This window comes from Ailuropoda melanoleuca, chromosome 11 (assembly GCF_002007445.2).
Source record: "Ailuropoda melanoleuca isolate Jingjing chromosome 11, ASM200744v2, whole genome shotgun sequence".
Taxonomy (NCBI): domain Eukaryota; kingdom Metazoa; phylum Chordata; class Mammalia; order Carnivora; family Ursidae; genus Ailuropoda; species Ailuropoda melanoleuca.
In genome coordinates, this window is record NC_048228.1 from 42,604,929 (window position 1) to 42,629,380 (window position 24,452).

At 38.9% G+C, this 24,452-nt stretch overlaps 1 protein-coding gene and 1 long non-coding RNA gene across 3 annotated transcripts in view; one reads left to right on the plus strand and one right to left on the minus strand.

Moving 5' to 3' along the window:
• ARHGAP24 (Rho GTPase activating protein 24) overlaps positions 1 to 557 on the minus strand; it is a 500,478-nt gene extending 499,921 nt beyond the window's left edge. Inside the window, exon 1 of one of the 2 annotated variants that reach the window (XM_034671582.1) lies at positions 180 to 557. The gene's annotated coding sequence lies outside the window, so the exon portion shown is untranslated. The remainder of the gene's footprint in view (positions 1 to 179) is intronic. The other variant, XM_002913592.4, reaches the window with a different exon arrangement.
• Positions 1 to 24,148, plus strand: LOC109490603. Its single transcript, XR_002143936.2, has 4 exons — positions 1 to 226; positions 13,140 to 13,412; positions 16,015 to 16,196; positions 22,159 to 24,148. It is a non-coding gene; the product is annotated as an uncharacterized LOC109490603 (long non-coding RNA).
• The last annotated feature ends 304 nt before the right edge of the window (positions 24,149 to 24,452 follow it).

The following is a 24,452-nucleotide window of genomic DNA, read 5'->3' on the forward strand; positions in this document are numbered from 1 at the left end:
CACACACACACACACACACACACACTGCACCAGCACCGGGTTCCCGCGATCCCTCCTCGCCCCCAGCAGCTCCCCTCCCTGTCTCAGGCAGCTGTGCCTGCCGCCCCCGAGCGCCACCCGGGCCACATCTCAGCCTCCCGCGGTGGCCCCGGCGCACACCCCCGCACAGCGTCACCTACCCTGCCCGGAGCACACGATGGACGCCGGACGGCGGCTGCTCCAAAGGGTAAGGCTCCCAGGGCAAGCCGAAGGAAAAGGGAAAGAAAAAGGGAGGAGGGACGGCTACTTTACTTCCCACAACAAGGGGAAGTGTTGCGCCCCATGCACTTGGTGGCTCCGCAGCTGTGGTTTCGGAGGAAATGCTCAGCGGCCGAAAGAGCTGCGGCGGGGGTGGAAAGTTGTGGGTGTTTCCCCCCACCACCGCCCACGCCTCGATCCTCTCCTGTCCCCACCGCAGTCTTGACAGCTCCTCCGGCCTTGGAGACCCTCCGGAGCCCCGCCGGTTTCCCCCGGAGCTGGGCTGAGTTGCCACATGCACTTGAGAAATCCTAGCAGTTGCGCAAAGAGTCCCAGAAGTTAGAAAGAGTGATTGTGTGTGAATGTGTAAATATACAGTACAAGAGGCTGGAACAACTGAGCGGGGCCAACCCTCAGACGCAGCCCAGGGTTTCAGATTTCATTTGGCAACTGGCAGCTTCAGAAGATTCGAGCCGCACTACGGGGGAGGCCGGGAGGAGCGGTGTCCTGGCCCCACGTCTCACCGCTAGGTTATCTCGGAGCATGAGTGACATAGCCGGGCGCCCAGCTACCCCAGAGCCCGCCCTGCCTCCATCCCTCCGCAGCTGACATTACTCAGTTCATTACTTGTATACCAAAGATACGTATCGGTCACAAATCTGGGGCTCTGGGTGCGGAGAAGGATGGAAAATAACATGTCTCCTGCCCTCCAGGAGTTCTGCATTTCTTTGGCCAAACCGCACATGCAGGTTTCACTTGCTTCTCTCGGCTCTCTCTGTAAAATCTAATTTCTCCAATCAGAATTACCTGGGTCATTAAACCTGCATTCCTAGAAATGGTTATTTAGATGGATGCCCTCAGATCCTTAGAGAAATGCAAAGCATACTCACTTCCTTATCATGTTTAAGAGCTCTCAGAATTGCACAACGTGAAAGAAGGGACAGAATAGTAAAATTTTTGCTCATGCAACCCCCTCTGTTCCCACCACCACCAAAAATGCCTATTTCAAATCTAGATCTTACAATATAAGTTACCTGGAAGGTCAATTACTTCAAAAAGCTTTATAAAGATCTCTGCTTTATATTGCTTAAAAATCATCACTAAGTTTCTTTAAGACACAAAATGAGAGTGTTCTCATTAGGAATTTCCAGTGATATGGAAGAAGAGCACACATGCAAATTTAGAAACAACGAAAGTAAAAGCCTGTGTAGACACTTATTTTTCTTTTCTTTTATCTTCTTTCTTGGAATCTTTCTTCTTGGGGATCTGCCCGGTCCCAACCTGATGCCCCACTAAAAAACTGATTTTCTGGCTGGAGAATTCTCAGCCCTTCAAAGAATCAAATTAACTTCTGCAAGGAGGAAAAAGACCTTTCTTTTGGCATTTCCTTTTAAAAAAATGTGCGTGGAATCCCCAACCACAAGCAATGTAGTTTATTTTCTAATTGGTAGGACTAAATGACCTTTATCAACCCATATGGCTTTACGTGTTCCAACTACACCCCGGCAGGTAAATGCCAATAGGCAGTTTTAGATGAAAGCCAGAAAACAATGAAATTAACCAAAATGAAATCTGCACACATTTGATGGACTCCAAAGCCTCAGGAAGACAAGTGTCAATAAGTATGATTCAAGATCGTGACATTTAAAAAAGACAAGGAAACTATCACACCAGTAACCTATTTCAGGACCTAACAATTATTACCCCAAGCAATTTAGACTCAAGACAATAAAAAATTAAACTCAGGGTGGTTACTGGGTGGTCCCTAATCCAAAAGGTTAGGACATGCCTCTGGATACAGCCTTGTACCCAAACCTTGCCCTTCACATCTCCTGACTCTGTCTCCACACTTTTCATTTGACATCACTTCATTGATATGTGTGATGTACATGATTATTTTAAGCTAGATAGTACAACTGAAGGATAGGAAGATTCTCACTTGAGGATTAAGCATGGGAAAAGTATATCTACCAAAGTCCCTGGCTTTCCCTCTCACTTCTCTGTAGAAAGATAAGGGTCACTGTATTACTTTTGTAGAAGCCCCTTAGAGATTTAGCAAAGATCTTTGTTACAACGGAGTATAACCCAAATTAGAAAATGTTTGGCTGTTCAGTGGACTCAGTCTGTTATTCCTCTCTTACTTCTGTATTAATCAGAACTGGGAGACGTCCCTCAGACAGACTGTAGCAACTTTAAAGGAGAAATAAACTCTTAAACAGAGATGTGAAAGATTCTAATCAAAAGATCATGCTGATGTGACTGATCCAGGCTCCAGGGAAAATGGCGTCTGCCATTCAATTCCCAGAGCATCTAGTGAGAACCTAGCCAGCGCATCACTTAAAGCTGAATTTTAGCAGTCAGCTTGATACTGAGTTAAAAGCATGCTTGAGATAAACTCTGCAAAACCCACAAATGGTTCAAGAGTGAGGGCTAACTTTCCTAACGATTCCTAAGTCACAGATACCCTCAGAAGAACGGTCTATGAATGTCAGTAGAAAAGGCAGGCAGGGTTTGAGGGACCTCAGATTTACAAGGGAAAAGTTTAATACCTCTAGGACCAGGGGGATTTCAGGGACCTAGAAATGCAATAGGAAGGGAAGAAAGAGGAGCAGGAGGAGAGAGAGAAGATAATGGCCTCACTCACTGCACTTGGACAAGTTTGAGATCAATATTGCCAGAGTCAAGGACAGAAGAACATCTCCAAAGCCCCCTGGATGCTGCTTCTGTCCGGCCATTTTGACTGGAATTTAGTTAGAGGAACCTCAACAAGTTTGTACAATCACTTTGTCTAATGTTTCAAGTACCTAAGTCAAAGGGACTATCAACCACATGGGGGGGGGGGGAATAGGTGAAGTGAATTAAGAGGTACAAATTTCCAGTTATAAAATAAAAAAAGAAAACACACATGGATTAAAAATACATTTTAATACACTTTACTACTTTAAAAATTTCAGTTTTTCTGAAAAATTTCAGATTCCTTGCCAGATTCTTTGAAGACCTTAGCATAGAGTAATGTATTGTCATGTTACCCACTTGCCTGTTAATATCGGACACTGGGACTCTTTAATTATGTTTTCTTTTGGGAAAACATACATTCCTAAGAGGGCAAAAAACATAGTAACAAAACTGAATAGTCAACAACTGCCAAAATCCTAACATTTCCTTCAGGCTCTCACCAACAATGCAGAATTTGTGTGGGTACTGGAACATGCCAAGATCTGATTTCAGTATTAAGATAGAAGGTTGTGCTTTAAAACATGTCAATTTCAAATGTCTGGTTTTGTTTTTTCTTTTTATTTCCTGGTTGAAGTTCCTTTTTGAGAAAATCCGGTTTTGTCTTAACTAAAAAAGGCTGGAAGAGATTTGAAGGAGTTTCATGCCTACCACCCCCAAAACTATGGATCACATGATTCAGGGAAAAGGGATGTATTACTACATTAAAATAGTGGGATCAAAAATATCCAGCTAAATCTGGGTGAGAAAGATAATAAAGGAGAGAAAACACAAAAGAAATAAGGGCTGCTGTGGTATTGGAGTCCTTCCTGACTCTGTAATTCCATCACATCACAGGCCTGCTATTGGTGAGGGCTTTTTTTTTTTTTTAAGATTTTTTTAATTTATTTTAGAAAGAGAGAGAGTGACTGGGGGGAGGGGAAGAGGGAGAAAATCTTCAAGCAGATTCCCTGCTGAGCACGGAACAAATGTGGGGCTCGATCCCATGACCCATGAGATCATGACCCAAGCTGAAACCAAGAGTCAGACATTTAACTGACAGAGCCACCCAGGCACCCCAGGCATGGGCTTTAAAAGTAAAGCATGTTATGTGCCTGTTTAGATTCTGCATGGAGCATAATATCAACCATCACTATACTCTTATTTAATTGGTATATTTTGGAGGTAGCCTGTGTCACACTCCATCATCCCCTGGATTCCTGGATTAGATCATTAAAAAAAAAAAAGTCCATGATTAAATTTATTTTCAAAATAGTGGGTTTTTTTTGTCTAATTACAAAATTAATATATGTTAACTCATGAAACTAATAACTTCAAAGAAGCATAAAAAGAAGAAATTAAAAATTGCCATGATATAACCATTCAGAGATAAGTACTGTTAACATTTTTAATATGTTTAATATTTTTAATATGTCTAAGTGACTCTTCACCTCTTTGTGTGTATCTGTCTTATATAACAGTTTGAATCATATTACTGACCAGAGTAAGGCTTTTTTTTTGCCTGGGCCCCGATTTCAAACCTCAGTTTCCAATTAAAATTGTTTTCTTTGATACTGTTTAAACCGAGACTCAGGAGTTTACTGGATTCTGTTAAAGAACTAAAATCTCCCTTCCAAGATGTTCAGAATCCCACACCCCCCCAGTCAGCTCCCAGAAAAATCTCCTGCTTTATACTTTCAGTGGCCATTTCTAAATCTCTCGCTTTCTACTAGAGTTTCCTTGTTCTTGCTGACTCAAAATTTCTCTAAGATAGCCTGCATTTTCCCATCATTCACATGTCAGCTCACCACATCCTCTCTCCTTTCTCTACTCACCCATGAGTACAGGCGTCCATGCTCGTACAAGCCCCCCCCCACTTACATACACATTCACACAATGCACACTCATGTCACACATGCACATCCATGAAGTGAAACATTCTTCCAGAGATGCAACTTCCCACTTGTGGACTCAGCTCTTAATATAAAACTGGCATAAAACTTAAAATATTTAAAAATCTAATTCCATTTGAGTACCTGAGTAACAGCAAAATGGGCTTACTTTCAATACCCATACCTTTGTGTGGATTGCAAACTCATTCTCATGTCAGAATCTTCTCATTAAGTTTGTTTTTTGCAGAACATTAAATACTACCACTGAAATAAAACCATTCTGTCCCAAGAACCATTTATTTATAGCTACCTAATTATGTGTAACTTTAAAAATAGGTTCCTATGCCTTATACTCAAGCAGAAAGAAAGTAAATTATCAATGGGTCCTTTACATGGGTCTAATGGTAATGTCATATATATTCCAAGCCTTATCATTTGTCTAGGAAATCCTCCTTTCATCCTATTTTCATCATATTCTAAGCTCTTTAAATAATGGATGTTCATTTTTCCCTCTTTTTCCATTTTTCTTGCCCTCTGCATTGCCTGCTTTACCTAGCTTCAGATACTTTCAAACTTAGAGAAGATCCTCATTATGGTTATTTGACTCAGTGATAGAAAATACAGAGTTGAGATACTCAGCTAACCTATTAATACTACCAGTGAACATGGATACAAGCGCAAGTGATCCCGTGGTGAACAAATGTTATTTTCCTGGTTTGGGTTGTATCTTAATTAACTAGAGACCTGGGGCTGAGGTCATTACTCTAAGTCACTTACAACCAGTGGGGTTATCAAGGAGAAGAAAATGTTTTAGTGTTACAGAGTGCAGACATAACCATCAACTTAGTAAACTACCTTGTGTGAAAATTAAAGAAAGTATAAATGCATCAAATTCATTCAAACACATTAATAATGAGAAAAAAATAATAAAATAACAGAAATATCCCTTACAGTTTTTAAAGTGCCTTCCTATATGTGATGTCTTTTCATTGTAGCAACCCCATGAAAAATCTGTTATTGCTTACAATTTACAGAAGAGAGAACAGAGAGAAACACCATATATGCCTTGTTCAGGATCACACAAGCTAATGAAGAATGAGATAAGACTTGAATCCAGGCCATTTGAGTTCAAATTCTGGATTCTTTTCACTTATGTGTCAGCAGCAATAGCTTCCTATGCAAAGGACGACAAAGCTTTTCTCTCTCATATCATTTATACTGGTTAAATACTTGACAATAATTGTTATTGTTACATTCTTTGATTACAAAGAAGATTGTAATCCTCCTACAGAACAATTTTAAACACTATTTTAGGTATTAATTTTAATGTCCTATCCTACCAAACCTTTTATTCAAGTTTCCAACAAATAGCAAAATAACTGCTCTCCCTCTTGTCGCTATGTTCACCACCAGCTGGAGGTGCTAATGAACAGTGAGTTGGCCAAAAAGCAGGTAGAAATAACAGAAAAAACAGCAAGTGGTTTAGATAATTTACAAACTTGAAGATTAGTTCCTAGGAAATGACTACTGGGTTTTTTTAAGATCTTGATGTAAAACTGAAGAAAAATTTAAATTAGAAGTTTGCTTTTTAAGACATAAAAAAGATAGTCAGAGGATGGTTATGTAAAGAATAGAGTTGGGAATAATTAGTTCTTTGATATTTGGAAAATTACCAAACATAAACTGTCTAGAAAATCAATAAATAATGTGATTTTTGAAAGATTCTCAAAATAAACTCGCAGAATATTTCAAGAAGACAGTGACCAAAAGGAGTTCAAATGTGGGCTATTAAGAAAAACACTAATTTAAAAGAATACACACATCCCTATGTTTATTGGAGCATTATTCACAGTGCCAAAATATGGAAGCAGCCAAGTGTCCATTGATAGATGAATGGATAAAGAAGATGTAGTATATAGTATATATATACATTGTATATATAGTATATATATACAATGGAGTATATATGGAGAAGATGTAGTATATATATACAATGGAGTATTATTCAGCCATAAAAAAGAATGAAATCTTGCTATTTGCAACAATATGGATGGAGCTAGAGAGTATAATGCTAAGCAAAATGAGTCAGATAAAGACAAATACCATCTGATTTCACTCTTATGTGGAATTTAAGAAATAAAACAAATGAACAAGGTGGGGGGGGGAGAAAGAGACAAACCAAGAAACAGATTCTTAACTATAGAGACCAAACTGATGGTTACCAGAGGGGAGGTGAGTGGGGGACCTGGGGATTAAAGAGTACACTTATTATGCGGAGCGCTGATAATGTATAGAATTGGTGACTTGCTATATTGTACACCTGAAACTAAAATAATGTTTCGTGTTAACTATACTAGAGTTAAAATTAGCATTTTTTTAAGATGTGGGCTATTGAGCAGACAAAAAAAATAAGACTACAAAGTTATTATCTTCTCCATTCATTTTCTTGTCTCAAATTTCTTAACTTTTTCAAAGTCTAGAAACAGTAGCAAGCAAGTTTGTGAAGGCTGACTTTGCAAGAGTGGAGAAGTTAGGATGGGAGTAAGGTGGTCTAAACTGGGGTTAAGGCTGAGGAGGACAAATGGTGGGGTTTCTGAATGCTGGGCTTTCTCCATCCATCATAGATGCTTCAGTGGAGAACTTTCTGCCTGGCATGCTTTATTCATAAACAGAGAGACCAGTAAAAGAAACTGCTTAAGCGGCTCTAGTGGAAATTGTCCCATGAGATGTAAATTGAATTCCCAAGACTTCAGCCCAAGATACTGATGCATATTCAAGGAAGAAGGATGCTTTTGGATGGGACATTACATGAGCCCCTTCAAGGGTCCTCTGAATCAAACTTGGAGAAAATGATTCCAGATTCCTCAAGAAAGGGGATTTCAAAACCAAACAAATGACAGAGAATGTGATCACCCTTTAGGGAGCCCAATAAAACAATTCTAAGATCAGCGTAGAGAAAGTGTCTCCTGTCTCATTTGGGAGCAAGGGGTGTTCAGCATCTGTACAAGCAACGTGCAACTACAGCAATATCAAACTCAGCTTCCACGTCCAACCCTGGGCCAGACTAACGCCACCAGGTAAGAGAACAGACATTGCCACAAAGATATGTGGCAGGAAAATATCAATAACTCTCAAGGAGGAGACATAAGATGCCCATATCCTATGAGAGGTAGGTGAGAGGCTCGGTGGGGATGGGGACTTCCACTGATCCCACTGGGTGGAAACTCAGAAACTAAAGACTAAAGCCTAGATGTTAACCAGTATATAAATGTCCATTATTAATGTAAATTTTATCAATGTCCCTACCGATGTCTCTTAAACTTCTGTGGATATTATAACACTATACAAGGAATTAGAAGTGAAGTGTAGTTAAGTCCAATGCTGATAATTTTTTAAGAAAAAAAATATTGGGGGGAATGAGCAAATTTGAGGAAGTAGCCATTTGATATGTACATGGATGGCTCCTTTACACAGGCCAAAAATGTTTTTTGACACTTCGCAAATGCAAGGCTTATGCAAAATGCAAAGTCAGTTCAGATGTAATCTGTGCCTTCATGAAATTTATATTCAACCACCGAGAATGAGTAAATTAAAAAGGTTTAGAGTACATTTGTCCTTTTCCCTCTAACATAATGCAGAAATAATGCTACAATACAGAATTTTTTTCTCAGCTTATATCTAGCCTCTGAAAGTTAATGGCATTATCTTCACAGACAAACAAAAGACTTAACTCTTCATATGGTAATGTTATATTATTGCTTTAGACAGATGCTAGCCTTGACTTTGACCAGTATGTAAAGACATTTTGACATCTTATCTTTATGCTCATTTTTTTTAAAATTCTCAATGCATTTCTTTATAGACCAGAAGACAATGAATTTATTTGATGGGAACATTGTCCAGGTACTTACCATGTGAGGTTTTTATTAGCATGCATTGCACAGAATCTCTGGTTTTGAGTTGTATGAAAATAGAAAAAACACTCACTATTTATAAATAAATGACAGATATTTAGTGATAGTATCAAATCTTCTGAAAATCAGTTTGTAAACACTGAAATATTTTCTGGATTGAACACTACACACTGGGAAAGCCTGAAACAACAATAAAGTCTTTCCAATTTAATCTCTAACTTTAATTGCTTATGGAGTTCTAAATTGCTTATGAAGTGATTCAAAAGTAACCTTTTCCCCCATCTCTCCTCTCCTTTTGGAGGATCACTGTCCAAATGTCCATTTCATTAAAACTTTAATAAAATTAATATTGTAAGACAAATATTTAAGACTAAGCTACTTGCCACATATAAAATGACTTATTAACTCTTCATGATATCCCCTAGTGTATTTTTTAAAAATTAGAATCAAAGGGGTTACATTTTGGACACAAAGATAATTTTAATTTAGAATTTTTAAGATGAAGGATTTATGTTAATATTTCAATGGAAAGAAGATTATAGCAATATTGTTCCTTAATTTTATTAATGAAAGATGTCAGCTTTAGAACTAAAATGCTTATCTAAATTAAGCCTTATCTACGTGCAGTTCCTTTTAATAGGTTATCATATTCTGAGATTATTTGGTAAGCAAAATTATTTCTTTTGTTTTTATTTTTTATTTTTTAGAGAGAGAAAGAGACCTGGAGCAAGTGGGGGTGGGGACTGGGGGTGGGGCAGAGGAAGAGGGAGAGAGAGTCTTAAGCAGGCTCCATGCAGAGCACAGAGTGCAATGGGCTTGATCACAGGACCCTGAGATCATGACCTAAGCCTAAATCAAAAGGACGTCGCTTAACCAACTGAGCCATCCAGGTGCCCCATCAAGGAAACTGATTTCTAAACATAATGTCCAATAGGCCAAAAATTCAATACTCTTAATGTGAATATAATTAATTGACCATGTTATACCCATCTTGACTTTGTAATTACTGCTTATGTTTTTGAAGTACATAACTTTGTAATATATACATGAACAGCCCATTAATAGTAAAAAATTTGCATTTGAATTTTATTGAGCTAAGATTAGTGACTTTATGATTGTGTTTTTTATTTAATAGACACAGGGATCACCTGCAAGAATAGCCCTTTCCAGGGTGACATATACTGTGCTCAAATGTAAACTAATAGTACATGAACATGCAGCTTTGTAACAACCCACGACACCATGACAAATTTGTGTAATAACTCCTTATTAGGCTACTAATGAGCTTTAATAACTCAACCTATGGATATTTATCAGAAATTTGTGTGGTTTTTGAGCAATCATGAGGCTTTAAAATAAAAAATAAATTATTTACTTAAAAGGCTGCAATAAGAAGATTAATAAATTATCTACATTGAGCAATGTTTACTAACATCGTTGGTCACTCCTGAGCCCAGTAAAGTCAAGATTTAGCTACTATATAAAGAGTCTTAGTTATTCATTACGTAAAGTCTCAATATTCACAGAATCAGGGGCAAAAAATAAATATGCAGCTTCATTCTTCCTTTACCTTTATTTTGTTCCAATAACAAAAACTAATATATAAAATAGGAATTTGTGGTAAATTAGAAGAAAATCATCCTCATGCAAAGAGCAAGTAGGTTGTCAGGTGTGTTGATATGTACACCATGGTAACTCATTCTCTTTTTTCCCAACTTTCTGCTCATATTGATCATTGCCAAAACATGGGGACCCATCTTTTTCCAGATTTCTAATACCAACAGCCCAATCCTGAGAAGAGAAGGGAAGGGAAGAACAAAATATAGCAGCTTTGTCTGAGAACTAAAAAAATCATAGACTCAAACAAGAACTCACTAATATATCCCCTACGTATGCAGAAGTTGTGACTTACAGAATGCAAATTACTCCTGAAATCATAGAATTTCATCATACCTTTGATTAATCAATAGGATACTAAACAACTACTCATGTGAGAGAAGACTTTTAAATACTTTGACATGAAGAGTCCCCAGTGGTTGAGAAAAGATTGGGGACTTTTGCCTTAGACTCTTCCCTCCCCGTTGGTGTTACCAGTGTTCTTCGAAGGTGGAAAAGTGGTGTAGAGAAGGATAACATACACTGATTGTAACTACTCTTCTCAAGTAGCACACACAGTTCACAACAGAGCAGTCAAGGCCACAGCTATTTCTAGAGTCCACAGTCTAAATACCCTGCTACAAAATTTGACTGACGGGACCTGAAAGAAACGTGCACAAGAGAGTCCATATAAAAACATTGAGCTGGTTTCAAAATAGCTTAATTATTATTGCTACCTTCAAAGGAACTCATTAAAATGGCTGTCATGAGTCTATCTAGATGGTACCATTATAATTTGATTTTAATTAACTTAATCATTATTTTTAACAATGTTAATAAGCAAGTTATGCTACAACCTTATCTTAACCTTGGATCTTTCAACATAGAATTTAGAGATTTCAACCTTTTTCTTTCTTTCTTTTTCTTAATTGCTACTGCGACACTGAACAAATTACAGTATTAAAATTGACTAATTCCTATTAGCATCAATTAGTCTTTCATTAGCAATCTTCAATATATTTATGTTCCAAGAGGATTTCAACTGTCCTTCTGCCTGACCACTAGTTTCATATCAGAGCACACAAAGGCTCTGGCATGAACAATGTTTATAGAGACGTTTATGTATTAGAAGTACAGAGGTTCAAACATTTTACAATATACTCATGAACCTGTCAAGCATTTGAGATCTTTTGGAGATAATGAGGGTTGTTTAAAAATGGAAGTGCTCAAAGCTCACAGTCCAATGTACAATGCAATCTGGATTACTATTAATATTATGGTTTCATGAGCTCTAGAAAACCACACATACCAGAATCTAAGTAGGTGTTTCACCCAGTGGAATTGTAAAGGGTGGGGAAAAGAAGCTGGAATAATATACTGGGAGACAGTCATCAATGCTAAATGTCTTCTTAGAAACTCCTAATGGAAGCTTACCTACCTATTCCATAAGAACCATGGATTTTTGTTCAGAGATCCTTAATTTTTTTTTTTGGTAGTCTTTGGCACCAGTTGCCTCAATGATCTATTCCTCGCTTGCTGGCTGACCTCCTTCCATTATATGTATAATGGATTCTGTCTTGCTTGGTCCTTGTTAATTGTCATTCTGTCCACCAGAGATTTCTTTGTTAGATGTCAGCCCCTATCTCCCTATATATCTCATAGGTGTGTCTGCTCCAGCTGGGCTTTAATAGTGTTATGATGGTATTCCACAGAATTGTTTTGAACACAAAGTGAATTACTGCATGTGAACTGAAAACCACAGTGCCTGACACAGGGAACACATTTAACAAATGGGGGCTCTTATAATTCCTACCATCCAGCCTTGGACATATTCAATCATCAAGTTTCTGCTACATTAAACTACAGAAAACACCCATCTCATTCATTTCCCAAATGCTCTGTGAGACCTTGACCTCCATGACTCCCCAAAATACAACATTATAGAACAAAGGTGGCCAATACATTCAGTATGAACATTGGGTGGCAAACGCTGGAAAAGGCAAAGATTTCAAAAGCAAAAATCAGGAAGACGTTCTTTGGAAAGTTGACAAATTGAGTCAGGTATCAGTTATATCTGACCCAAGAAAACATGATGCTGTCCAACTTTCCAATTAGGTGGTTCCAAATATATATTCAACTAACTTATGCACAACTTTTTATTTTGATACCTGTCTAGCCAAATGGCTGATCAAATTTCCAATCCTATCCTTGGAATTCCTCTACTTTCCTTTTTTATCTTTTTTCCACTACTCATCTCTGTTTTACACACCAGTCCAAAATAACCCAGGGTAGGCTTACAGAGCTAAGGAAAGACTGCTGAGAATAAAGAGGAAATGGGAGGGCAGCTCTATCCCTCACAGGCTTTGCCCTATCTCCTCCTCTTGTGCCTCTCCCAAAGGTGTCCCACCTTCACGTTGGAATGCCCGCACTGACCTCTGAAACAGAATGTCTGGGATGGATTTTCTTATAAAAACTGACTCTATCTTCTCTCCTACATGAAGATGAGTCTTCACTCAGCCTGTTTTGGGCCTAAATTCTGGTGTGAGCAATGGGACAGGATATAATTCCCAACCCATTTGGAAGTGGGTCCCCCTGATGTAGGACTAGAGCACAAATTCTTTCCTGGGAGCAAATTGTGAAAGGACCAGAACCAGACCTGAAAAAGTTAATTTTTTTCCTCACCTGTTTCCCATTTTTGCTAAAAACAACAACAGTAACAGAAATCTATTTACTAACTTCAGAGACAGAGGATAAGGACAAAAATTACAGAGACTTTGTTCTATCACAGTCCCCAGGGAAGAAGAGAAATCCTTGCTGAAGGAAAAGGCTACTACTGATTACAAAGAAAAGGAAAAGCTCAGGAGAGCAGGAAAACAAGACAGGAAGCAAGCCTGAATTGGAGAAGTGTCCCTGAAGGTTTTCATCACCTCCTCTTGCTCTGGGCCCTCCTCATCAGCCAGCACAGAACTGGAACAGTCCTCAATTTTGCTACTTAGTAGCCGTGTGAATGGGATGACAGAAAGCCATCTACCCGGCACTACATACATACTTACAACAGAAGGTAATATGTTCCTAATAAGTTTTAGTTCCTTTGACTAAAATTAAGAACACATTTTCTCACATAAATATTGTTTGCATGGTTGATAGGCCCTAGAACGTATCAGTGTGATGGAATTACTCTTAAATGATGAGATGCTCTCTTTGAAATACTAACCAATGTTTTTCTATTTCTAGTTTTCTTTTCTCCCCTATACCTTCAATCTATGAATTCATTTGGCTCGGGTAAGGGATGGCCCAAGGAAAATAATGAAAACAGCACAACCAAAAAATACTTTCAAAAGCATATGACTCGGGGGAATGTTAAGACTCATGTCAATGGGCAATAGACCTGGGGAGAATGCATTGTGTTTTAGAGACAGCTTCTTAACTCTAGTCTAGGAAGAATTTCCCAGTGTGGAAAAACAGAGCAGATGAAGGAGATGCAGTGAGAGAGAGGGTGAGAGACAAAGATATGAGACATAGAAGCACACAGACTTGGCAAAATCATTCTCTTGAGATCTCCAAGCATGCACCCAAGGGACAATGTCCACTACCATCCTCCAGGAATTGCATGGGAACTGAGGCCATAAGTGGTCCATTTCTACTTCAATAAACAATGTATATTGCACACTCGGAGAAGCTATGCTAGTTTCTCCCTTTGATAGCCCATCACTGTCTATCCTTCCAGCAGAAAATCTGACCATCTGTAGGAGGAAATGGCTTCTAGAACATGTACACCATCATGTTTCAGGTACCTTAATGGGTAAAATCACACATTGTGGTCATGCTCAGGAGTTTTATCTCCATTCTAACAGCTCTTACTTCATTCTAAGATACTGAAGGGTCAAAGAAAGAAATTAGTATGACCAAATTTGTGTGTAGGGCAGTGGCCATGTAAAGAATGAAGGGTTTGATAAGACAAGATATGGGTTAGTAATTTTATTAAATAACTATTTTGGTCTAAGAATTTATGTTAGATCTTTTGCATATATTGTCTCACTTGATTCTTTAACCAACTGCATGGAGTCTGGAAGAAGTTGATATTCAGAAATGTTAAGTGGCATGCCTTACCCCAGAGAGTAAGCAAACAGTTCTGGAGTGAAAACCTAAGTCTGTCTGATGCTCAGTTTTTTTCCCTCCAGTTCATGCTCTCTTCCAACTTCTCAAAACCTAATTTAAAAACAGGCATTAACATCACAACCTCTTCACAAGTAAGGGTTTGGCTGCCATGGACACCAAACATACGATACTTCATTTCTATTTTCAAAAGAAATCCCTTAAGCACGATTCTTCATTCCAATAATGATCCAGTCAGTAATGAGTTCTTAAATGGTAATCAGTCTTCTCATACCCAAATCCAGCACATCTCATTTCAAGATTTTTGAAACAGGTATATAAAGACTGAAGTTCACATGATGTATCTGATACAGTACTATAGAGAAAACCAAGCAAGGCAGCTACAACCACAGGGAGAGACTGGATTTTACAAGGATACTCTCAGAAAGGACACGATAATTGCAGACAGACAATTCTGAAATCATCACACAGTCATCCAAAAAGCAGCTGGCTCTTTATATTCATGAGTGGCCGCAGATTAAGGACTTCAAGACCAAGAAGCAGTCTCTGTGTGAACAAGAAAGCTAGGCAGAGGGTGAGGCCAAATTCAAGTAGGCAAACATCCAAAACACGGAGGCGGCAAGAAGATCAAAGTCCATGCAAACAATAAGCACTCAGGAGAGCTTTACAAGTTGACTAGGCAAGCTAGATAGATACAGTCAAAGGACCAAGAAAAGGGTCAAGAGCCAAGGTGCGTTGGACACTGTAAGAGTGAAGAATGGGCAGGCAGAAAAACATGTCCAGCCTCTACTATGGGGAAAATGGTCTCAGAAAGGGACAGCTGGCACTCTTACCTTCATTCCAAAATTCTCGGTGTGAGCCTAGAAACAGTTGTCTGGAGATTGAGTCCTTAAGGGTAGAAGACCATTATGGTAGAGATATGTCCTGATCAGAATCGAAGCAATGACCGTGCAGCCTACAAGGGAATATGGTTTAGTAGCTATTTGATTGCAAATAGCCAATAAAAGGTCTGTCAGTGAAGGCTAGACTACTTGTCACATTATTCCACCATCGTTGTCTGCATATGGAAACTTCAAGAAACAGACGTTAACACTGTACATTGCATATTTGTGTGATTAATTCTAGGCTCATCCGTCTTTTATTTAAAGTTATTTGGATAGGCAGGACTGAAAACCTAATCCAGAAGGCAATAAAGTATTATTTAACGCTCACTGCCTTTAAATCAGTTGTGAAGTAGGCAAAATCTGAAGAACAATTTGAAATGAATCTCCCTTTGTGTCTGAGACATGCTTAGAAGGCTTAAAATAAGGAAAGGCTTGATTTTATCAGTTGTTGTCTATTCTTCAATGGAGAATGTTGTTTGCGATGTTGGATTCCAGAATGCTGGAAAACAAAATGGTCTCCATGGTAACCAGGCAGGTAGGGAGTGAGAAGGGGAGACTAGTAAAGCTGCACATGTGTTCCAACCCATAGAAAGCTCTATGATAAATGTTGCCCTAGAAGGTGAAAGATTTTCGCTTGGATTATGTCTTTTTTCCTTTTGCTAGTATTCTTAGAATTGGAGGACTACTTTCCTGCTGGAGCCCGTAAGAGCAAAGGAAAGAATTGCCCTTGAACTGTGATGTGTATTCATGACTTGCAACCCCCTTGACATGTACTTGTTCTGCAAAACTCCCTGCTCTCTCCTCCTATCAACCACACCACCACCACTGGCAAACCACGCAGTAAGGTGTGAGGATTTGTTGTTGTTTATTAACATTGTGTTTTACCTACTACTTAATAATACGTTTTGAGAAGGAAAGACTATATCCACCGTGCTAAATTCAATGGGAGAAGGGATTTTTGTTGTACGATTGGCCTGGAGGAAGTGGGGGCAGGACACAGAACAAAGTAGCAGAGGCAATACACAAGAAGACAAGTCCAACTAAGAAAATGTCAGCGTCTGACTGAATTGTAGTCCCTCTATCAGGGCTTCTCCTCCTGGGAAAGTTTCCTCTAGTCATGTGCTGGAGCAGAGCAGCGTGTGTTTTGTGCAAAAGGGCCAATCCATTCCCACAAATTTAACTTTTATGTCAATGATACTGAATTAAATAAATTCCTTTAAGCCAATAACACTGACATATTTGTCCTGTAATGTCTGTCAAAATGCTTACCACAATTACAAGTAGACAATTGGTTCTAACAATTATTGGGCCGATTGAATCATGCATGAGGGTATTAGACACTATAAATGGCAGAAAGGGGTATACAATTCTTGTGACACTCCGTGAAGTAGATGAGACCTAAAAAGTGAATGTGTACCATAGTGGGTAGGGTGACCAAAAAATGGCAGCACAGAAATGCAGGTAAGAACAGGTCACTGAGTGTCTTAGCTGGTGACCCTTAATAGGGATGACCAGGAGGGAAGGACCAAAGCTAAACACTTATATTCTCTCAGGGAATTGAAAGAGTCCTTTCATCCTAGGGAGAAAGCCCATTTGAAACAATGCAAGATTCAAAGTTCATGAGTCCTGGGGGGCGCCTGGGTGGCTCAGTCGTTAAGCCTCTGCCTTTGGCTCAGGGCATGATCCCGGAGTTCTGGGATCGAGCCCCACGTGAGTCTCTTCCACTGGGAGCCTGCTTCTTCCTCTCCCACTCCCCCTGCTTGTGTTCCCTCTCTCTCTGGCTGTCTCTATCTCTGTCAAATAAATAAATAAAATCTTTAAAAAAAAAACAAAAAACAAAGTTCATGAGTCCTGGACCCAAAAGTTAGATAGTGGGAAAGCCAGGGCTGGGTAAAACAACAACACAGAATCACAAAGGATAGCAGGGCCAACTTGAGATCACACTGGGCATGTCAGACTGCTGGGAATTTGGCAAAGTCAGCGCACCAAGTTGAGCAATGAGAAGGAAGGACAGAGTCAGAAGCCAATAGGGAATAAACAATGTCAATGTGGCAGAGTGAAATCATTATTTTTGTGAGATCTTAATAATAAATGCAAAGCTTTTGGTGACCAAGATGTTTTGAAATGACAATCTAAACATTTCCCTATTTTCTAAGGTGGTCATAGATTCCCAGAGACTAGCTTCAGGTTAAATAACTTGACAGTTCCCTAAGAGCTTTTCTAGCTATGGTAAAAAAAAAAAAAAAAAAAAAAAAAGATTTGTCAACCTCCTAAGTCCTGTTCCCCTTGTGTTTCTTCCTGCTGTGTCTCTGCTCTTATTCCTAACAACGACCACCAGCCTGGAGCGGTGGGGGGCTAGGAATATAGCATTCGGCTCTTTTGTTAGATTCTGTGTCAAGAAACAGAATCACAATCACTTGAAAATCTAAAATCATTTTTTCCCCTAAAATGATGACTTTGAAGTTCTGTTGTTAGTTTATTCCATGACCAGGGATCCCAGTAGCCTAAATACTTTTAAAAACATTATTTAAAATACATAGCGTGTCCTTAAATTTTTTTCATGAAAGTTTTTATTATCATGAAAAATACAGAAATCTAGCTCCATCTCCTATTACAGTTCAAATCATATTTACTTTTCTTTTCTCTTTTTCTTCTTTTTACATGTTTATTTTCTGTTCATGTATTTTTTCCTTTATTTCAAAAAGCATACACTATTATCTCCCTTCCTCTCTCTCTCACTCTCTCCTCTCTCAACCGATTTGCATTACTCTGAACAAGAAATATTGATGGATAAAGGATGAAAAAAAGCTGCAGAGCCCTAACTACACGATTTAAAAATTTGGATAGCGAAAGTCACTCTTATCCTAAAATAAAATCTATAGGAATACAAAAAAAAAAAGTACTAAAATAGTACTCTCATCCAAAGTAAAGGATCATGGTTGATAATATCTATTTTAAACAACCAAGCAGCAGATACTACTTCTAAATGATACAGACTGAAAATACCACTCTCTTGAGAGAGAGTGAATATTCACTCTCTTCCTTATCAGCCATATTGACGCGCACCGTGTGATCAGTTGCCTGTAAGGAGCAATGTCTAAAGGCAGGTTCTCAGCCCAGCCTGTGGTTCTTCAGGGCCTCAAACACCACAACTGATCACATTAAAACAAAACAGAACCAAGTCTCTAAATATATTCATGACAAAATATTCCAGAACAAATATACAAGCTCTAATCAATTAAATGCCAAACACTTAGAAAGACCACATGAAATTAATGAAATGAGGAATTCTAGGTAATCATTGAACTTCATAGCATTCAGTCTCAGTTAACATGAAAGTTGCTATATAAGGAAGAAAGAATATTAAAAACAAAGATTCTCTTTTGAAAAACTAATACCAAAAACAATTTGACACTCCACTTTGAAATTAACTTTTTAATATTGGGGTAAACAGAGGAATGGAATATTTGTAACCACGGACACATAGAAATCAGAGAAGTAAGAAATGTATTTCTTAGAATCAATGCTCAGTGATGGCTGGAATTCACAAAGCCAGGATGGCTCTGACTTTTGAAATTGATTTAGTCTTGCTGCCAATTGTTTCCCCTCATCCCTTGTTAATAAGAGCAAATAGTGAGACTGGGCTGTTGCTAGGTGGAATTTTTGGGATTTCTGCTACTGATAGTCACTCCTGGATCCACCACAGTTCACGCCTTCCTCCTTTACTTTGCTTACAATCACTAGCTGGAAATGGGTACGTATACAGAGAGAGAGAAAGAGAAACAGAGAGAGGGAGAAGTTTCTTTCTAAGGTGAGAAACAAGTATGTAAAAAAAAACAACCAAAAGCACCCGCTGTGTATGGAGAACGCTGACATTTACAAAGAATAATGCTTCATTACTCAGGAAGAGAGACCCGTCCAGCGGTGGTTCTGTTCTGCCAGCCATCCTCTGATATTTCCATTTACCCGTTCAGCAGAGGGAAGGCCTGGAAAGCCAGCATCCCTGAAAAAGTACTTTCATCTCCTCGATCAAGAGCATCGGACTTCAGAGCACATCTCACACTATGGCTCTGAAATGAGTATACCCTGTCCGTTCTGCTCTAAATGGAGCCATTTACTGGTCTGAAGAAAATCACAGAACATAGGAGGCAATCTGAAATTTTAAATTAAAATATGTTGCAAGAGTGGAATTTCAGTTTTCTCTCAGGACTGTAAGTTGAAATACTAGTATTTTGGGGATTCATTCAAAATACATGGATAGGAACCCTCTTCAACCAAGTGTTCTGGGTGAACACTGATACCCTCTCAGTAGGGTTAAGTGTGAGAAATGTCCTATTCTCCACTTCCTTGGAGATCTCAAGATCATCACCCAGATTTAAAAAATAAACAGAAAAGGGGGCACCTGGGTGGCTCAGTCGGCTGAGTGTCTGCCTTCAGCTCTGGTCATGATCCCAGGTCCTGGGATGGAGCCCAGCATCGGGCTCCCTGCTCTGCGGGGAACCTTCTTCTACCTCTCCTCTGCCCCCTTACGCTCTCTCTCTCTGACAAATAAATGAATAAAATCTTTAAAAAAATAAAACTAAATAAATAAACAGAAAAGGGGCTACTGCAGCATGAAAACCTATACTGTGTTCTTGATCACTCACTAAAAGCTTTAGTAAATATTATTTAACATTCAATATTTACCTGAATATTTCTCAACCTACAGGAGATTAGAAGTGGCAAGCTCAAATGTGTGACCAAAGGGGAAGGAAGGAGGGATAAGTACATTCAGGAAAGTTTGAGAAAAGCTCTTTGGGGGACGATAAAAAACAACAGAAACAACAGCTCCAGGTCTTGCTTTATTGTTGTGACTAAACAAATAGAACTTATGCTCACTAGTCATACTGCCCTGGGTAAGAATTTGTATTTGTAATGTTATGAACACTGACAACCAAAACAAAAGTCCAATATTTTCCTCTAAGAAGTCAGAAAGCTTTCCTTATAATGGAGAAAATGGGCAGGGGAGTGGGGAGAAATAAGCCCCAAGTATTTGGAAAATGATCTGATGTTAAGCATATGAATACCGATAAATGGGATATCACTAAATCTCATGGGGGCAATATTCGCTCTGCTATGCCCTCCTTCCTTCTTCTTCTTCTTTTTTTTTTTTAAGATTTTATTTATTTATTAGAGAGAGAGAGAGCAAAAGCAGGGGGAGTGGCAGAGGGAGAGGGAGAAGTAGGCTCCCTGCAAAGCAAGGAGACTGATGTGGGGCTTGATCACAGGATGCTGGGATCACTACCTTAGCCCAAGACAGACCCTTAACCGACTGAGCCACCTGGCGCCCTCTGCCCTCCTTCCTTGTTGAAATCCCAGGCAAGCAAGCTCCCTGCACTTTGGTTTCCTCATCCTAAAATTATGAAATTAGAATACTCAGGATCCTTTTAGTTCTAAAGCTTTTCAGTGACATGACTTTATTTCTGATAGCAATTTCATTATAAAATTACTTCTTAATGCACTGCAACTTTGAGCAGAACAGATCAGACACAGTCTAGGACAGAAACCCATCTAAGCCTTACTCTAATGCTGTAGCTCTGTGGAAGATTTCTAAACATTTCAACTGAAAATTTCTAGTCAAATAGTTATTTACCTGACATGAAATATATGTAAACAGCCTAAAAACAGCTCAAAAGATAAATGTAACTCTATCAAGGAAAGGGAAAATAACAAGACAGCTTTTATTATATAAGCCTAAAAAACATCTAACGGATGAGACAGCAGAAAGCAAAACTCATTTTAAGAAAGAAAGAAAGAGAGAAATAAAGACATTGTGTATCTCAGGATTCTGTGGTATAACTATAGTGTTAAGTTATTCCTTGGGATCCCATTGGTTCCTTTTTCTCAGGGGGAGGAAACACTGAACGCATATGTCTGATAAATGAAGTCAGGCGTGGTAAGTTATGTAGTTCTTAACTAAGTTCTATGGCAGAACCAGCTGCCTTGTGTGTTAGTGTTCAGATGATTCTTCTTAGGAATGAGGGTTTGCCTCATCTAGAAGGCTAGGGCTTAAAATTTTAAAACAGCAAGAAAAAAATATCATCCAAGAAAAATGTCAGTAGAAAACTTAAAAAGAAGGTGAGTATATTGAGACTAATTCAGTGAAATAAGGATAACTTTACAAACATGAATGACGTAGGTTGGATCTGAATGACAAGCACACATTTTCTCTCAAAAGTCAGTGAAGAGTTGGAACTTGTATAAGAAAAGGAACTTTACTTGACAAAGAAAACTGAAACAAAGCTAAGAAACTTTTAAACAGATTCAAGCGATCAAGTTCCATAGACACAATCAAACAGGTAGAAGGCAAGTCACACAATTGAGGAGACCCAGCAACCCAATCTACCCCTGGAGTTGATGTAGGTAGATACCAAGTCGTAAAGCTATTTGGACAGGTGAATATGAAGACAAGGGGTATGAGAAGAAAATGAGATCTGAGCATCTAAAATTATCATGGATGGAAGAGAGGAGCAGATATAGGAAAATTTGAGTCAAGACAATTGATAGAGAAAGTTCACTTTGTAAGTATTAAGATGGGTCTCTTGCTTGAGAAGCCAAGTATGAAGAGATATTAGTAATTCAGCCTCTAAAGGGGAATCGGAAAAGGAGAGAAAAGCTCTCTGTCTGACTAATACTGAGTGTCTGTTATGATTGCCTGGATGATAAAAAGTTGGTCTGGAAGACATTATGTTTTTACAGCTCTGTTCCCAACTCCTTCTGAAAACAATTTTCTGTCTATACAGCTATTAACCCGTCTCCTCTCTTTAGGAACAGAAATAAGATGGAGCACAGCTGCGTGAGGTATTAGGTCCTTCCAGGAACACTTTGGAAGACGAGGGCTGGGATCTCTCTTCTAATGGATGCTGAGCCATGTATCACAAGATCAGCACACCTGGAGGTGTGTAATGGGCTTATAAAACCACGATGACACACCCCTGCGATGTTTACGGCAAAAATCTGCTCCTACTGAGACCGGAAAAACCCTGACAACTGACTGTTTGTGCCTCATACTCTTTTATATTTCCCTTTTCTGGATGCTGAGAGTCACATCTCCAGTCTGCTGCAGTTTCAAATTTTACCCAATGGAATGGGTGTGTCACCAGAAGAAACACTAATCCTTTGACAGTAGACATTCAAGCTCAAGGTTATGCCAGTTTTTATCAGGATGGATGATGAAATAAAAGCAAAAGCAATACACTTAAGACTGCAACCTGGAGTGATTTTGACTGCAGGGATAAACATTTCGGGCATGATACAATTTTCATATGTAATGTTGACAGATAAAAGAATGTTAGAGAAGTCAAGAAAATTAAGTTATAAGAATGTCATCTGATCTGTATTTCAGAATTCCCAGGCCCTTCGCTCAGCTATCTGCATACACTATCCAAAGGGCAGTTGTTCAACTATCTGTCAGGGCTCATCCTGAAAAGACACTGGAAACGTGAAAACATGAGCAGAGGATTTTGTGCAGCACTTTTTCCCCCTAGGTAGATTAATGAGAAACAAGGGTTGCTGATTTAGCATTCTCTAGGATTCTAACAACATCCCCTCGATCCTGGAGGCCACATTAGCTGGTTTTGGAATTTACCTAACAAGAAAGCAAATTTTCTTTTCTAAAATAGATGGGGCCAGTAGGCCCATAGACTCTTTGATCCATGAATGCTGTTGCTCCAGGGAGAGCCCTTAGATTCTTGTTAAATTTCCCTGTATGACTCCCCGTCCTCTTCTAAAGCCAGCTGTACACCGTACCTCCTTGAATCTTGGTTAGCTGAACACTCTACTTGCTTGGCTAAAGCATAGTAAACACACACCAAACTCAACCCTCTCCTGCAAACCTACCTTTTTTTTTTTTTTTTAATTAATTCAAGCCCGAGTGTCTGCACTGTGTTCCCCTAGGTTTTTTCCCTAAAGAATTCTCAGTCTCACAGACAAGTAGATACATGAGAGGTAGCCTTTACCAGGCTCCCGGACATGCTGAGACAGAGCCTAAATCCCATGGTAAATGAGCCAGTTTAGTCTCCCCCTGGAGCTTCTGCTGCAATTACGTTTCAGTAAAGTTTGTATATTAATTATATAGCATCAGATACTTGAAGCCCTGGCCTCAAAAAAAAATAGGCTACAGTCCAGCTTTGGTTGGGCTGTACCTCCCAGTGGCTACAGTTACCTTCCAGAATGATGGTAATCTCTCAAAAAAACTTCCACGTGAATTTTAATTTAAATGACTTTTAAAATTAATACGTGTTAAACAACAATTAAAGAGAAAGTAGAACTCATGTTGAAATAGTATTTTCTGTCTTAGTGACTGACGTTTATTTAGTACATACAGTTTACCAGGCTCTAGGTTAAGCATTTTAGCAGATTTTTTCATGTAATCCTTCCAACAACACGAGGAGGTAGGTACCACTGTTATCCACATTTTACAGATGAGCAAACAAAGGCTCAAGAGAGTTAAGCAATAAGGTCATGGTTGTTCATTGTAAAAAGGTTTAGAAACTCTCATGGGGAAAAAAAGAAAAATGGAATTCATCCCAAAACCTACCTCCCACACTCAACCACTGTGAACACTTTGATGTATTTATATGGCTAAATATACATTTAGATGATCAACTTGTTATATTATTTTTCACAAAACAATATATTTAGTTCACATCATTTTTACTCACAGTATTTCATTCTATAGCTACACTACTTTGTCTTTATAGCAGCCTGTTGCTGGATGTTTCGGATACTCATAACACTATAAAAGTTCCAAAGAGAATGAACCTGTGTCCTAGTTCTAAATGTACTCGAAAATGTGTGGTTTTGGGGTGCTTGGGTGGCTCAGTTGGTTAAGCGTCTGCCTTCAGCTCAGGTCATGATCCCAGGGTCCAGGGATGGAGCCCCACATCAGGCTCCCTGCTCAGTGGGGAGTCTGCTTCTCCTACCTCACCCCACTTGTGCTCATGTACTCTCTCTCTCTCTCTCATAAATAAACAAAATCTTTAAAAATATATATAAGAAAATGTGTGGCTTTGATAGGAGATTTCCCTGGATAACTCAACGTGGTACCTTGGTCAAGTCAT